The 14424-nt window shown below is 43.3% G+C and overlaps 1 long non-coding RNA gene across 1 annotated transcript; it reads right to left on the bottom strand.

Annotated features, from left to right (window-relative positions):
* Positions 1-6438: 6438 nt before the first annotated feature.
* LOC139052981 (uncharacterized) lies at positions 6439-12225 on the bottom strand. The gene is made up of 2 exons (XR_011510157.1): positions 12024-12225; positions 6439-6635 (listed from the first exon to the last, which is right to left on the bottom strand). It is a non-coding gene; the product is annotated as an uncharacterized lncRNA (long non-coding RNA).
* Between the last annotated feature and the right edge of the window lie 2199 nt (positions 12226-14424).

The following is a 14424-nucleotide window of genomic DNA, read 5'->3' as shown; positions in this document are numbered from 1 at the left end:
TGTTATTTTGAAGTATTGTCTTCTTGTTGTTTCCTTTTTTGACTTCCCTATCTCCTGATATGTTTAACTGATGTCTTCATACCTTGTCATGTTCTTATGCTGCGGTTTTTTGCAATCACCTATACATGGTGATTGATGGAGTCACCACCTCCACCAATATATGGAGGAGGTGGTGTCCATCGGTTGCCGCACTGATGGGCGGCGTGGCCGATGCGACAGCAGTGCAAGCAGATCGCTCTGTCACCAGGGGTACGCCATTCGGACGGGCTGCGGCGAGATGCGGCAGAAAAGGACTGCCGGGGATGAGGAGGGCCGCTAGAGAACTGGGGAACGCTGGGTCGAGAGCGGAACACATGGAGTTCAGACCCATGTTCTGAAATTCCTGTCTCCCCTATTGAAAAAATATCTATGAGAATTTCACGAGAACTTCTGTACGCTATTATTGCTCCGTAGACTCAACGACGTCGTACGTCACATGTGTACGAGTGGACATCGTCACTGCATGAGCTCGTTCTCGTGTGGGTATATTAAGCGAGATTATTCTCGCATAGCTATGCTTGACGAGATAGCTCTTGCACGGCGATGCTCAACGATATCGTTCTCGTTTGTGTAAGCTACATGAAACTGTTCTAATTCAGCTATGCAAAATGACACCATTCTTGTTTAGCTGCATTCTACAAGTGTTCGAATTTGTGTTGAATGAGTTCTTTTGTTTATGCAATATTTTTGGTGAAGTTCCACACAGTAACACCTTCTGCCAACATTGCAGCGATTAATTTCGATCACGTGAGTCGGCCGATATGCCAGCTCAGAGACAAAGAGGACACTTTTTAGGGCCCACAATTAACACAAACCACCTTTATCTTGAATCCCGAAGCATGGTGGCCAGGTGCTTGTTCAGGTCCTTCAGCCTCCTTGCCTCCGTATCCACAGTGCTCGGCGTTTTTGAAACAGTGCGCGTATGCATCTGCACAAAAATGTAAACAAGGCAGCCGGCCCTGTTAGATTACAACAAGCCATTGGAACTGACATGCACAATAGGTAGCTCCACTGCATATCTGATTGGGCTGGTTCTTGCATGATATTGTGTGTAAAGCGTGAACATCTTACAGAGAAACATGAAAAAGAGAACACGGAGGCTTATGAGTTTTCTACCTACGTAAATTGATATTTCAAGATTAACCACAGCAGTTGAATGCAAATGCTCGTCCTCGCATTGTTTTGTTCTCGTCTCTGTTAAATGTTCGTGTTTCCTAAACAATAGGAATGGCTGCAGAATTGCAATACAAGACCACAGAAATAGTCTAATACTTTTCCACAAGTATTTTACATTAAATGAACAAGTATAACCAGCACAATGCGTTGGCGGGCTAGTTGGTGCGAATCCATGAATACTTTGTATAGCCAAAAACGACACACACAAGAAAGACGACAGGACAAGGTGCTACTCTCAACTGTCGTTTCATTGCGTCACTCCTTTATAGACCGCTCAAACCAGAGGAACATGCGCAGTGAGCACCATACGGTGGAGCCACCAACAACATCCGATCCAAAGAGCGCGCTCATGCGACAGAATCCAAAAAACCAAATTCAGCGCTGTACAAGGTTAAGGAAGGCACACTAATGCGCTGTGACTCCAATGACTTAATGAAAAATGCTTCCGATAACTCTCGTTTGGTGGTGTCACGGCTCTTTTTCAAAATCGTGGTATCCAGTCAGGAAAAAGGTAAACCCAAGTCAAGCTCCTAATGCAACTTTATAGAATGTGTTTGACTAACAAGTTAACATTTTCACTGCCACATTGCGCCAGTGCCCAGCATAGCGCCCGTGATATAAACGTTCCGTAAAGGTTAACGACTCGGCCTACAAAAAACACTTAGTAGTAGCACTACAAGAAGTGCTCCCACATGAATCAGCCACGACACAACTGCTGCGTTTCCAACCTACTTCCTCGGAGGCGCCCCTATGAAGAACGTTCGGGCCCTTCCCATTTTGGGTGGAACATTCAGCCCTTCTCTCGACTATTCCAGATATTTCACCCGTACTGTATCTAAGGGTCGTCGAATTCTCAGGTTTCTGTCCCCTACCTCCCTCAACTGTGCACCTGAGGCTTCGCGAGCACTCTACACTTCTATCATACTGATAGAGTACTGCCCATGGATAGAGTTCCTGTACCAAACTCACGTCGCTGACAAACTTCAGTTTGGTTCAGCGCCGGACACCACGCACCCTCTACTCCCGTCTTTTCGGCCTTGGCAAGCTCATGCCAGCCTACGCACGTCAAAACCCTCAAGTGGCACTGCCTCCAATACCAGGTCTACATTATACTAGTCTCTATTCTGCAGGATGCTTGACGGCTCCGTGGACAGCACTCATCTTTCTTTTTCAGTCCGTATGAACAAGTGGTCAGCCCAGTTTGAGCTACATCGCGCCTGTACGGCCCGAAACCGCAACTTCATGCTTATGCCCCTAGTATAGAGCTTCCTCTCTAACCCTCCCCTCCCCCGGCCTTTCGGACTCCCCTTCCTTGCAACCAGACTGAATTGGCGCTCCTGCGTGTTGTGCACCCGTCGACTGTGCGTGCGTGTGTTTGACATGCGATTGAGCAAGTGCATGCGTGTGTGAACGTGGAGGGGGGTGTCTTCTGCACCCTGCAAATGGCTGTACTGTTACTATTATTATTATTATTATTATTATTATTATTATTATTATTATTATTAATGTAACCATCGCTGCGACCATATTGAATGTCTTGAAGCCAGCGTGACACGCAATTCAATATATATCTGGGGCTTCTTGCGCTCTTACTCTTCTAAAGAGAGCGCTAACGATGTATGTCTTCTTGAAGAAATGGTTATGTTGTCTCGTAGACTGCTGAGGCTTTGCAGTACATTTCTATTCTGTGTATGGAGTAAAATATGCTGCAAGTAACTTTCCTTCTCAGTCTCACACGGTGCGTATGCTATCAGTCAATGAAGACGTCGTTTTCAACTTGATTAAGTGCCTCAAACTTTCCCCTTCTTGTGGTATCCCTTCCGCAGTGCTTAAGCCGCATGGAAACATACTCGTTCCCTGTTTTCACAAGCATCTTGAGTAGTTCCCTAAAGTTGATCACGTTTTCTAGGACTCGGAAGGTAGCATGGACACTGACATTGCCAAATCGTGTGCTAGTCGTGCAGTCACTAACTGCTGGCCTATATATATATCCTCTACAGTGCATCAAAAGTTTCTGAACAGGCATTGCATTCCTTGCTTGCTGCTAGTGCTAAGAACATTTTAAGAAATAAACAGCATGAAGTGTGAGCTAACAATTAAAAGTATTTGAGACTGTCAACAGTGTTCATCACTGCATCGACCTCCGTAAAGCGTTTTTGTCACTCTCAAACTGGTGCAGAAACGACAAGGTGCTCTTAAATGCTTTCCCTAATATGTCATTAAGTTATACGCGGCAAATACACCATATGCAATTTTCATACACCCTTCGGAAGGCGCCACTGCCCAGGGTCGGTGAAATTAAAGATCTTGCTGTGTTCTTCGACAAAACGCTAAGCTTCTCTTTGCGCAGATACTAACACAATGTGCCCTTCACGCTGTTAGAGTTTTCATATATTGCATGATTTTCACTCACCTGTTCCGTTTCTGAAATCGTATTCTGCTGTGTGCCTTCCACTACTAGAGTATGCTTCTGTATACGTGGGTGCAACGTGCAAATTTAATTTCATCCTCATTGAAGGCGCCAAGAATAAATTGTTATCTATGTTCAAGAACCACTTTTGCCATTCTGGCGACCATAGATCAGCCTTCTCAAGTATACCTAAACCTCTAGACTTAGGATTTAATTAATCATACCTTTTGTACCTGTATAGGGTAGTCCATGGCATTACAGATTTTCCAAAGCTTCTTGATCATATGCAGTTGTTGGTGCCACAACAGTATACCAGGCAGCAATCTGCATTTTTACCTGGCCTTGTTGCATTAAAGACTGTGCTATTTATGACTCCACTCCAAAACACATGTAATAAGAATTGTTCCTGTATTGACATACTTCAGAGTTCATTTCCTGTGTTTTGTGTATCTGTAGATAATCGTGTATGACTAACTTCCTTCTACCTTTCCTAGTCTTCTTTTTCCTTATTTGTTTTTCTATCTCGCATTGTTTCGCCTACCGCATTCGTGTTTTCTGCACATTTTGTCTCGCATCTTGATATTTAGGTGCACCAGTAGGAAGGCTGTCTAGCTAGCTGTTCCTGGGCACTATGATAAACATTATATTGATTATTTATTTATTCATTTATTTATTTGAGCGTACCTAACAGGCCCCTAGAGGCATGGTGTAAGGAGATGGGGAGAGCACACTCAAACATTATAACATACGATAATTAGAATACATGCGTGAATACACATACGAAAATACTGTATAAAAATGTCCTAACATACAGTAAGGCGATCTTACAATTGTTAATGGACAAACCTAATGCTTTTGAACGTGAGAGGTCGCTGAACAATAAAATTTCACACAGTAAAATCTAAACAACAGATTTACAGAGCGAGCGGGACAGATTTGGCTATAAAAACAGCATTTAACGTATAGAGCACATTAACAACCAAAACGCAAGCATAAAAGCATGCTTTTTAAGCATGTACTAGTGCACAAATTCAGCGCAGTAGCTTTTATACAATAAAAAAGCCATAAATATAAGAAAGTGCTATAAAGTGCTATGTGCCTAATAATAGGCATTGTTGTATTAATTTCTGAGTTTTAATAACAGATGGCTACCGTATCCAGTGTTAAAAAATATAACAATAAAATAAAACAATATGCCACAGTAATTATTGCGTGCCTCACAGAGGAAAGTGGATGTCTTTCTCAGTGAAAACGTCATAGTATGCTGAAAACAATACACCGGTATTCTTTTTGTGTGTGGTGACTTCATATGTATAAAGTGTGAAAATAACCTGTTGGTATAAATAGTTCTTAAATTATGGAAATGAGCGGCCTCCATACATTCCTATAAGAGGTTCAATAGTACCACTTGGCAAAGAAACGAAAGACCCCGATTAGAACCCTCCGATTCTCAAGCTTGTATTATCTGATGCTATGTCATTTAATTATTGTCAGAAAAGACAGGCTTGACATGTTGAAATCAGTGACCATAGAACATGGCCTTCACACAGTGAAAATTTTCTAGCACATCAACACCACACTTCCCGATGGGGTGTTGATGTTAGAAAACAACGTAGAATAATAAATGAGGGGCTCCATGGGCATCATTTGACAAAATCAAGGATCGGGACGGGATTAGCGATGGACGTATCCAGCTTTTCTGGACATCATGGGGAGTGCCGCCACGTGGCGTAGTGACGTTAGACTTTTTAAACTTCCGCCAGTGACGTAGTGATGACATCCACGAAAAAAAAAATTTAAAAAATTAGGAGCTATCCCTGCGCATTGAACTTCATCACAATGCAAGTCCTGCAGTCGATGTCAGTGTTCTTGACAAAGAGTGGTTGCTTGTCGGCTGGAAATGACTTGTCATCCAAATAACGTTTAGTCACCATGAGGCAAACCCGGCGGTGATTGATTCCGGCCTTTTCAGAGGCTCCCCGAAAGGCACTCACGGCTTCTTTTTGGGCTTTTTTGATGCTGCGAAATCAACGGGCTATGATAACCATCGGAAGCATTGCGCGGCCGCTTTAGCCCGGGCCAAACTCTAATGTAGACTATTCAAGTGCATGCAAAACGCAGAAACGCTTTTCTAAGATAACCATTCGGCCGATTTTAATGACATTTGTTGCATTTGAACGAGGAGGTTAGATTGTAGTGAATGTGGGAAACAAGAATTCAAAATGATTCCAGATGTCCCGAAATCAATTTTCAAAAATTCGTAAGTTTGAAAAGAAATAGAAACACGAAGCTTAAAAATTCGCAGCTCTGCCCCTAGAATAAATATCCCACCCTATTGAAAATTTGCCCGATGCTGGGCATAGTGGAATCCATCATCCATCATCATGGTGGATTATGGTGATGGGTGGCATGCCGGGTGACGGGTGGCACGGTGGGTGACGGGTGGCATGCCGGGTGACGGGTGGCATGCCGGGTGACGGGTGGCACGGTGGGTGCTGGGTGACATGGTGGGTGACGGGCGGCATGGTGGGTGCTGGGCAGCATGCTGGTTGCTGGGCGGCACGGTGGGTGATGGGTGGCACAGTGGGTGATGGGTGGCACGGTGGGCACTTGGTTGGATATCATCGTGGGCGCAGCACGTCAAAGGCAAGTTGTGTGATGAATTGAAGGAGCAGCCATTGCTATACGGAAGCTCATGACGGGCTATCATTATATGTGATGTTGAGTCTTATGAAGTGTACAGTCTGTATATACATGTTGCCAAGATGCGGCTATTTTCATGCCATAACGAATCAATCTGTAAAGCACCATACTACGTAGCATATCATCACACTTTATTGAAAAAGCATCACTGGACTTGTACTGTATTTACTTTTCCACTCGCTTGCCCTGGCGTCCTGCTTGTGTAAAAGAAAGCTCCAAAGATGCTTTCGCAGGGAAGCAAGGTGGTTCTCCGGATGTGGTGTAGGTGGCATCATTGGATGGTCACTTATGTATTTCTCCAGGCAGTCTAAAAGGAGAGTGCAATAAATATATAAGTAAATTGTTTTTCCAATGATTTCCAGCAATAAGTGAATGAAGAAAATATGCTCTTATCACTTCAAAAAAAGTTTCAGATAACAAAATGCAGCAAATGTCACACACAAACATGCTACCCAGGGCGCAAGCAGGCACAGGTTTATGTGCAGTGAGAATGCATACACATGCATCACATTGTTTTGCAGATTTACATGGAATTTTTGTATGTTTTTTGCCAAAGCCACGCCTCTTCTCATCTGGAGGTTGGCTTAACTGCAAAATTTAGACACATGGGAGCTGTACTCAAAGCCTCATGGGGTGGATATTTGGCTTCTGATTTTGCATAATTTGTCTGCTCTTCGACCACCCAAATTCCTGTCAAATTCGGAGAACCACAATTTGGCTACACTGTCTCTAACGCATGCAGGAGAGCTGCAAGGTGCAAGCTGTCTGGTTTGTCCATTCTATCATTTGTTAGCTTTACTTGTTGCTCATCCGGTTGGTGAGGAACTCGTAACTTTAGCATTTGCCATATAGGCATAAAAGATTTCATGTAAAAGCTGTATAATGGCTGGCTTGCAAGCTTTATTTAGCTGCAAATGATGGCAACTAATGTTTTAAAGTGAAGCTTTTTTTGCCTCTTCTCCCAACATTACGGGCGCTGCAGCTGCTATGGTCTTGTCATGCATGCCGTTGGATTTCTTGCAACATTACCAGATGGCGCTCACCTCTGCACATCCTGACCGGCGCTGCTGCCCCAGCATTTCACCGTTAGGGTGTATTGCACTTACTGTGCTGGTTTTAATTTCTATGCGAGAAAAATGCAGATGCTGGGCTGTGATAGTGTAAACATTACAATCGTCCTTAGTCTGAAGAGAGCTCTTTGAGCTGGAATCTCAACAGTATGTTGGCCATGTATGTAGAAGGAGCCCATTAACACGCGCCAGCAAGGCGCGCACTCGACGTCGAGGACACCCAGACTTGAAAGAAGTGTCACACAGAACAGGAGCGTCTTCGCTATGCAGTGAAATGTAGTGCAGACCGCTAACTTATGTATACATACAATTACAATACCTAATTGAAGTATGCACAGCCTCATAATTCAATTAAAGTTTAATATTTCTGCCATGATGCGCTGCGCCATGTGAGGCAATGACAACGCTCAATTCCCTCTCAGAGATTATGAATAATGACTCGCAACAACACCTCAAGCAAACACATCTCTCTGTGTGTTCTGCGGACTATGCAGACAAACAGAAGTGGTGCATGCAAGGTAAAGCTTAACATCAACTCGCCACTTTCGTATTGGACTAAACGCTGAAAAAATGACAAACTTGGTACTAACATCACCGTTAATTATTGTCAATCAATGCAAACAATGTGTGCTTCGTGTACATCGATTCTCACAGGGCATGGGACTGCCATTTTTTTTCTACTTTTCAATCTCCATATTGCTACTTTGCTAAGCTAACCTACATCTTCAATGTAAAAAAGCCTAAAGAAGCATCTTAACGTAATACAGAGCAATCTTTCATGCTCGTCTGTTTAAAAAAAAGCATATTTCTGTAGGAAATGAAATCTTCGGCAGAGTGTTGATGCGACTACAAGAGTACCTGGTACTTTGATCCATAAAACAATTGAATCTTGGCAGAAGAATGCCAGTTACAGCCACACTATACAGTCCTTTCTACAAACTTCAATAATCAGAACATCTAAAATCAAGAAAGCGGCTGACAGATGGAATAGCACACTGTGGTATGAAGGTTATAAACACGGATGAGGTGCCTCAGAAAGGCTGGCCAACGTTTCGATAGGAGCTATCTTCGTCAAAAGTGGCCTGGTCAGCCTTGGCATGTTAGTTTTAAAGGACTAGTAGGGTGACGTCACGTGCAGTTGTTGTCAGTGGCAGCTGGTTGTAAAGGGAGAGACATTAAAGAGAATGAGCGCTGTCGTCTGACGTCTGTAAGCATGGTTCCTAAGACGAGGGCACAAGACCGTGAGGATAGGAAGGCGGCGAGAAAAGAAATGAAAGAAAAGGAGAAAAAAAAGACATGCCAAGAGGCAAAAAAAGAAAGACAAGAAAAAGACGGGCATGGGAGCGTGTTAAGGAAGTGAGGGGTTAGGGAGCATTCAGGAGTGTCATTGGCGGCATGTTTCTGCCGTTTTAGAACTGGTCAGGCGGTCAGTGTGCGAGTAACAAAAAACACCCCAAAAGACATCAGTTGAAAGAATGACTTGAGTAGCGTAGCAGCAACGCGTCGGGTAATGTTGAAGAAATTAAGATGGCGACAAGGAGTCTGGGATGCAATGCATGTGGTAGCTGGCAGGAAGAAGCATGGTGTTTTAGGGATGTCAGCCTCAGTAGCTCAACGCAGGTGTCGTCACAGTGGTATATAGAGCTGGTGATACCCTGTGTGACTGATGCGCAGAAAAAGGTATCCTGGCATCTGGGATTTTGGATTGTGGTGGTGAGGGTGTTAAACAAATATGATAGAAAACAGACAAAAGGGGGGAACTGAAAGTGGAATAACAAATAGGAGGGTTGCATGAGCAAAAGCGGGCGGAGGCAGGTGTACATGGGAAAAGTGGTCATACAGTTGATATAAACATTAAAACATGAAAGAATATAATAAATTGAGTAGTAAGCAGGTAAAAATTAGAAACGGTGGAATAGGTGAGGTTAAGAATTAGGTTTAGGTGGTTGCACAATGTGTTTTGTGGCTTGGTTGATGACATGAGGCTTTCCGATTTAAGTTACAGCCTTAAAGTTTTTAAAGATTCTAAGTTGCTATGTGTTAAATTGATTTCCATTGGATGTAGGCATTTAAACTTGTGTATGAGGTATGATTCCATATATTTCCTCTAGCGAGGTGAGCGGAAATTTGTAGTCTATAGAGCCTTGCTTTGTCGCATATGACATGTTCAGTGAAGTGGCTGGCTACTGCTTTAGGTAAATTGTTTTGTATCTGCGCAATGACCGTTCAGTCTTTTATGAACTTTTTGTCCTGTCTCACCTATGTATTATTTGCTACAAGTGGCACATTCTAGACAGTAGACTACATTGCTTGACGTGCAGATGAAACTCGAAATTACCTTGTTTGAGTAATTTGATGCTGTACTTATTACTGTAGTAGTAGATTAAATGTGTTTGCATGTAGAGCACCCGGGCAGCCACAGGGACTGGTTCCCAACTTCGTTGTTGTTTTTAGTTTGGCACGTACAAGAATATCCTTAATATTATAGTGTTGCATCTCAAGACTACTCTGGGCAGGGTGGGAAAAATCTTGTTTCTGGTTGCTGGCGAGAATTGGGTAGTATTTATTGAGGATGTTGTTCATGTTTGGCAGTGTGTTTGAGAATTTAGTTCTTGTGATCTTGTTCTTGTGTTCTTTGTGATCCTAGGGTGGGGCTTGAGCACCTCGGCTCAGTCAGGTTTGGTTGCATTGGTGCAGGCTTTCTGAAGGGGACTCTTTGGGTGGTTCCCGTTTGATAGGGTTTCTTTAAGGTGATCAAGTCTATCTATGTAGTCTTGGTTTTCAACACACATGTGACGTAGCCATGTGCTTGGCCTTTAAAGATGCCTTCTTTGCAATGTGGCTTGATGGTGGCTTGTATATTCTAGGTACTGTTGTTTGTCAAAGGTTTCCATACAGCATTGTCATTAGTGTCCCAGTGTCAATGTATATTGTTGTGTCCAGAATGTTTATGCGCTCCATCGAAGATTTTGATGTGAATTTTATTGTTGGGTGAAAAGAATTTAGAAATCCTACATATTTATCTAGGCTGTCTTGACCATGTCACCATATTATGAATATGTCGTCTATGTATCGTAGGTATGTGTGGGGCCTGTCAGTGCAGCGCAATAGGAAGTCTGCAGAATCCCCATAAATATGTTCGCATAAATATGTTTTCCCATGTACATCTGCTTCCGCCCGCTTTTGCTCATGCCACCCTCTTATTTGTTATTCCAGTTTCAGTTCACCCCCATATTTGTCTGTTCTTTATTATATTTTTTCGAAACACCCTCACCAACACACTCCAAAGTCCCAGGCGCCAGGATACCTTCTTCGGTGCCTCAGCCACACAGGGTATCGCCACTTCTGTGTACCGCTGTGACGACACGTACGTTGAGCTACTGGGACTAACGTCCCTAGAAAGACCATGCCGCTGCCTTCCAGCTGCCCTATGCACTGCATTCCGGACTCCTTGCTGCCATCTTAACTCCTTCTAAATTATCCGACACATTGCTGCTATGCTACTCAAGTCATTCTTTCAACTAATGTCTTTTCGGGTTGTTTTTGTTACTCGAGCACTGACCGCCTCACCGGCTCCTTTAAAGCCACAAGAACATGCTGCCAAAGACACCCCTGAATGCTCCTTAACCTCTTGCTTCCCCAACACCTTCCTTTGCCCTTCTTTTTCTTTTCTTGTTCTTTCTTTCCCTCTTGGTGTCTCTTTTTTTCTCCTTTTCTCCCCGCCTTCCCACTCCCACTATTGTTCCTACGTCTTAGGAATCATGCTTACAGACATCAAGTGACTGCGCTCATTCTCCTTCAAGTCTCTCCCTTTACAACCAGCCACTCCCGACAACTGCATGTGACGTCACTCCACTAACACTTTAAAACTAACATGCCGAGGATGACGAGGCAGCCTTTGAGAAGATAGGTCTTCCTAACGAAACGTTGGCTACCCTTTCTGAGGCACTTTATCCCTGTTTACAACTTTACATCCCAATAATGAGAATAGTGTTTTGAAATTACATGGCTGTGAATGCTGCAGATTGTAAAGCAGCACATCAGGTGACCACAGTCAACACTTAAGAAGGCAGTGGTTTAAAAAGCTTGTTTTAGACCATACAATTTGCCAAGCTGTGTCGGAACCCAATTTTCTTGAGAAGCATTATTTCAAAAAAGTGAAATGAAAGCTGAAGCGTGAAAAGCTACAATAACGCATGCCAAGTCTACATTAGAAATTTCAAAGACAATGAGGTGCTTAAATGTTCACTTCTGTTAAGACAATGACCAGCAGGTGAATGCAAGCTGTTAAGGTCCTGTCAAAATTAACCGCTCGTGTAGCCACCCGACTTTCTTGATTGTTTTTAATTGAAACTGATTATGGGGGAAGCTTTGTGGGCGGTTTTCGCAGGAAATCCATATCCCGAAATTATCTTGTGCTGCTTTTCATACGCACAGAGACATTTAAATTTTGTGTCGAGACACAGTGCATATACAGCAGAAGAAAAAGATATAATATATAGGCACTTGCCTCATTCTTGCTTTGGCATTTCTTGTCGCTCTGTATACATCATGTAATGCTAACTCATTCAGATAACTTGCAGATATGCAGTTATGTTTCTTAAATGAGGTGACTGTTGACTTACTTTTCAAAGCAGCCACTTTCTCCAGTGTTGCCGGAAGCTTCCCAGATGCGCGGCACATTGTTCGGCAGGCCTGTCCAGTCAGGCTGCTTTCACCTGCTTGCACTGGTGTCCACAGGTGCCATGCCACCTCTAATGGGCACTTTCCGTCGGAAGCAGACTTGAATATGTAATGCCACTTGTTGAGTGGCATCACAAATCCCACACCAATCTATACCTGCAATAGATATGAAGTGTTTTTTTCCTGAGCAGTATTCTTAACACTAAAACGCACTTGTATAAAACAATATGATATAGGTTAATTAGGTCCGTCAATTTCTGATGCAATTCTATAATTTCCAATTTCTGCCCCTCGAACAAGTTTTAAAAGAAACTGGGGTTAAACCCAACCTCACCAAGAAATTCATTTTTGTGTAAAGGTATAAACTAATAAAATTTTTCCATTTTAAGGGCAGCAAACACTCATATCTCGTACAGTCTAACCTTGCAATAATGAAATTAACAGAGAAAGCGAAACAATTGATTCAAATAGGCGCACCGCCATGCAGAGAACAGTGCAAGAACGAGTGACGTCAAGGCCTCCAAGATTGCAGTGTCACACGGAGAACAGTGCAGCACATGTTACCTAGAGACCTACGCGCGCCAGTCTCCAAAATCCACCACCATCACACACTACATGGCCTTGTTCTAAAGAACACTGGAGACATGCCTTGAAAGTATGATTACCCTTGCATGGTTGAAAACAAGTGAATTCTTTTGTGGGCTCTGAAAACCACTCGCACCACTCACTGATCTCAGCAGTTATATTTTCGTCATGACTAAACTGCAGCGATGAATGCGCCAAGTCCCGTCACAACTTCAAACTTCAGAACTCGGTGTGCACGCTCCTTTTACTGCGACCAGGTTTGAAATGTTTGTTGTAACAGTACAGCGCTAGTACAGCGACAGCGGAATTCTCTTTAGGGACAATTGCACCTTCTACATCTTTTTGTAGGTTTTTGCGCAATATGTGCGTTGCTGCTTTTCGTCATTAAGCCCTTCAGTTGATGTCTAGCGCCCGTTCAGACTGTGTCTCTTTGTGTGTGTGTGTGTGCCCTTCCACTTGTCATGATGTCCAAGTTCAGCTACCACCAACTAGAACTAAGTTTTGCATTAATCAGAAGTACATATTAGCACGCTTTATAAAAAGCCAAAGGATTAGCACTATGCTGACCGGAAATGAGAAATGGTAAGAATATTCTGGCTGAAAACAACATTTCATGTTTATCCACACTGACGGGCAAGTAATTAAGAAAGTTGGTGTACGTTAATGTTTACCTTTTGAGTGACACAAGGGACAGAAAGAAGACAACAGGACACGAAAACTACCAATTCAACATTAATTTTGATGCAAAAATTAAAGATAATATTTATACTGCGTGTGCCCTTGCACTGCACAAGCGATCTTTTAAAACAAAGGGCACAAGTTGCAATACAAATGTATAAAATCATGATAAACAGTACTTGCATAAAAATAGAACAAATAAGCACAGAGTGATCACTATTCTGTGTCATTTAGAGAGTATTCCTCTTTGTAATGCAATCATAATGAGCACTGGCTGACAGATGTCCCTCTTTTTTAAATGGTATGCCTCAGTGATATTGTTGATCAATCGGTTGCCTTAAGTAAACAAAAGAGATGAACAATCTAAATCTGGAGTACATCACCAGTTTTGTCAATGCATTGTCAAGTAGGATGAGCATGCTTGTCCCTTGAGTGAATAATGGTGCTCTCCTGGGCACATGCTTATACACCGGCCAGTCTGCCCCATGTACAAGACCGTCCATTCTTAGTACGAAGATGGTGCAGAGTGGCCGAACTCCGCGGATTGCCAGCGCGCATGGCATGGCTGTGCAACGGAGCTAAGCGGTGCAGGCGCACAGGGGCTTAGAGGTGGGACTTCATGTCGTGTGTCATCCGCTAAAGCATGGCATGCTCCCGCACTTTAGCAGATGACTCGAAGCTCCACATCCCCCTGCGCCATGCACGCTGGCACTCCGCAGGGCGTGGTCACGCTGAGTCGTGTTCGTGCCAAGAGTTGACGACCCTGTACATTTGACCAAACATACACATGAACAGAGGCATAGACTACACTACTAATGACGGACACAAGACATTTAGTAGTAATTTATACAAATCTCCCTTGTCTGGACGCCATTCTCAATGCGCTTGTGGAATGCTATGCACACATATTTCGAGCGAAAAAATAAAGTAGGCAGGTATGCAGCACAATCCACAAGTGAACTGAGAAAAGCGAGCAGGCAAGCGAGGTACACTTGGTTAAACATACCACGAAATATGTCTAGTGCGTGTTAGGGGCAGTGTACTGCATTCTAATGTTAGGAACTAAATATGTACCAAAGA

The sequence above is a fragment of the Dermacentor albipictus genome, unplaced genomic scaffold (genome assembly GCF_038994185.2).
Source record: "Dermacentor albipictus isolate Rhodes 1998 colony unplaced genomic scaffold, USDA_Dalb.pri_finalv2 scaffold_48, whole genome shotgun sequence".
Lineage (NCBI taxonomy): Eukaryota > Metazoa > Arthropoda > Arachnida > Ixodida > Ixodidae > Dermacentor > Dermacentor albipictus.
This window is presented reverse-complemented; position numbering and strand designations above follow the sequence as displayed.